The sequence below is a fragment of the Salvelinus alpinus genome, chromosome 19 (assembly GCF_045679555.1).
Source record: "Salvelinus alpinus chromosome 19, SLU_Salpinus.1, whole genome shotgun sequence".
Taxonomy (NCBI): Eukaryota; Metazoa; Chordata; class Actinopteri; order Salmoniformes; family Salmonidae; genus Salvelinus; species Salvelinus alpinus.
The window spans coordinates 13,761,542-13,764,660 of NC_092104.1; positions in this window are offsets into that span (position 1 = coordinate 13,761,542).

Below are 3,119 nucleotides of genomic sequence, written 5' to 3' on the forward strand. Positions count from 1 at the left end.
AGTGAGAAATTGGGGTTAACACACTCTCACATGGAGGTGGGACAGTATTCTCTCCCTTTTCCTCTATACTAAAATCCATATTTTCACATTATGTTTGAAAGACTTAGCTTTCCATCTTCTGTTCAATGTAAACCCTTTATTTCCATATGAAAACCACTGGAGAGGAAAAAGCTGGCACTATACAGGTGTGTTCCTTCCTGGCCACAGTAAGATTTTAGTAGCTCAGAAGAGAGCATGTTACCAGCTGCATTTTCCCACCTGGACCGTCTTCTGACATTTTAAGTGGCAGCATTTATGTCCTCCATCGAACCCGTTGGCTTGCTGAAAATAGTGCCCAGTTTACGATTGAAATGGAAACACTAGAGCTAGTAGTACATTTTTTAATTTGCATGCATTCATACATGGACTTGTGTATCAAAGTTTTGATTGTATGACTTAATTTGCCCTTAAAAAAAAGAGAGACTACACCTTGAGGTGGTGCCTGGTGGGTGCTACCAAGGCCCAGGGTTGTATAAGTGAGACTATTAAAGGCCTAGTACAATGGTTTGGGGCTAATTGATGGTTCCCAGGACTTGGGTGTAGGACTGTTGTGGTGACGATGGGAAGGTTTAGAGTGTTACACACAACCAGTAGTTTGTAATTATAGGAACTACCTTCACACCTGATTCTTCAGATCTTTGGGTGTCTGTTTTAATGGATTAATTTGACAGGCCTCGTTCAGTCGTTGGCCAATATACCTGGTGTTGTTCCCTGGGGAGTGTTTGTCTATGTGTTCATTTCTATTAAAACATTTTCTGCCAAGAGGATAAAACTTTTCCAACTCTCACCAAAGTCCATCTATTAGTTATGATTCCTTGAGAATGAGTGTTTATACATGTGCTCTGGTTTTAAAACCTGCAGGAATATTGGTATTCCCAGACTAGGTCCTTTGTTCTTCTGTGTTACTCTCTGAGGCATGTTGTAAAAGTCAATCAGTTGAGGCTGATGCACAATTCATGTTTCATCCAGTATTGGCAGCTCATATTAACTGATGCAGTCAATAGAAACCCACATCAAAGTAAATATTCAGAATATTTTAGGTATTTCAGCGGACCTACAGGTAGAAATATAGACGGACCTACAGGTAGAAATATAGACGGACCTACAGGTAGAAATATAGACGGACCTACAGGTAGAATTATAGACGGACCTACAGGTAGAAATATAGACGGACCTACAGGAAGAATTATAGACGAACGTACAGGTAGAATTATAGACGGACCTACAGGTAGAAATATAGACGGACCTACAGGTAGAAATATAGACAGACCTACAGGTAGAAATATAGACGGTGTCACGCCCTGACCTTAGAGAGACTTTTTATTTCTCTATTTGATTAGGTCGGGGTGTGATTTGGGTTCGGCATTCTAGTTTTTCTATTTCTTTGTTGGCCGGGTATGGTTCCCAATCAGAGGCAGCTGTCTATTGTTGTCTCTGATTGGGGATCATACTTAGCCAGCCTTTTTTCCACCTTTAGTTTGTGGGATCTTGTTTGTGTGTAGTTGCTTTCTGCACTGCATGTAGCTTTATGTTCGTTTTTGTATTTTGTTGTTTTTTCGGTGTCATTTAAATAAAAGTAAAATGTACACCTACCACGCTGCACCTTGGTCCAATCCATCTCTAAACGATCGTGACAGACGGACCTCCAGGTAGAAATATAGACGGACAAACAGATAGAAATATAGACGGACCTACAGATCGAAATATAGACGGACCTACAGGTAGAAATATAGACGGACCTACAGGTAGAAATATAGACGGATCTACAGGTAGAAATATAGACGGACCTACAGGTAGAATTATAGACGGATCTACAGGTAGAATTATAGACGGACCTACAGGTAGAAATATAGACGGGACCTACAGGTAGAAATATAGACGGACCTACAGGTAGAATTATAGACGGACCTACAGGTAGAAATATAGACGGACCTACAGGTAGAAATATTGACGGACCTACATGAAGAATTATAGACGAACGTACAGGTAGAATTATAGATGGATCTACAGGTAGAATTATAGACGGATCTACAGGTAGAAATATAGACAGGATCTACAGGTAGAATTATAGACGGACCTACAGGTAGAAATATAGACGGATCTACAGGTAGAATTATAGATGGACCTACAGGTAGAATTATAGACGGACCTACAGGTAGAATTATAGATGGACCTACAGGTAGAATTATAGACGGACCTACAGGTAGAAATATAGACGGACCTACAGGTAGAATTATAGACAGACCTACAGGTAGAAATATAGACGGACCTACAGGTAGAAATATAGACGGATCTACAGGTAGAATTATAGACGGACCTACAGGTAGAAATATAGATGGATCTACAGGTAGAAATATAGACGGACCTACAGGTAGAAATATAGACGGACCTACAGGTAGAAATATAGACGGACCTACAGGTCACAGGTGGCTATGGGAGCTGAGAGGAAGGTGAGATGTTCAGAGGGAGAGCTGATAGGGTCAGGTCAGACTGTAACAGCTCTATGCCCCTATGGCAATATAATCACTATATGAGTTTCACCACTTCAGTGCTTTGTACTGTATCATACTGATGAAGCCAAAAGGTCTCCAATAGTCTCTGGCAATAGACAGTACATTCTCTCACACAGACACACATGCAGTCTCCTCTCTCTCACTCTCTCTCCCTGTCTCACTCTCTCTCTGTCTCACTCTCTCTTTATTTATATTTCTCTCTCTCGCTCTCTCTCTCTCTCGCTCTTTCTTTCTTTCTTTCTTTCTATCTATCTATCTATCTATCTATCTATCTATCTATCTATCTATCCCCTTACTGTATGTATGTATGACGCCATTAAGTTTAAAGTCCTCTAAGTCTGGACAGAGACATTCCTGGCGGTGTTCCTTGTAATGGAGTCCGGTCCATTCTAAATCATACAGTCTAAAGAAGCGTAAGGATTCCAAAGAAGCATGACAGGGGTTAGAATATCAGTCTTTCAGGATGTATGAGTCAGGACTCAGGATGGCACAGCTGGTGCCTGGTAAAATTTCCAAGGAGGGTAGAGGGGGCAGGCTCAGACTCTAGGAGTTACATGTATCTGTACC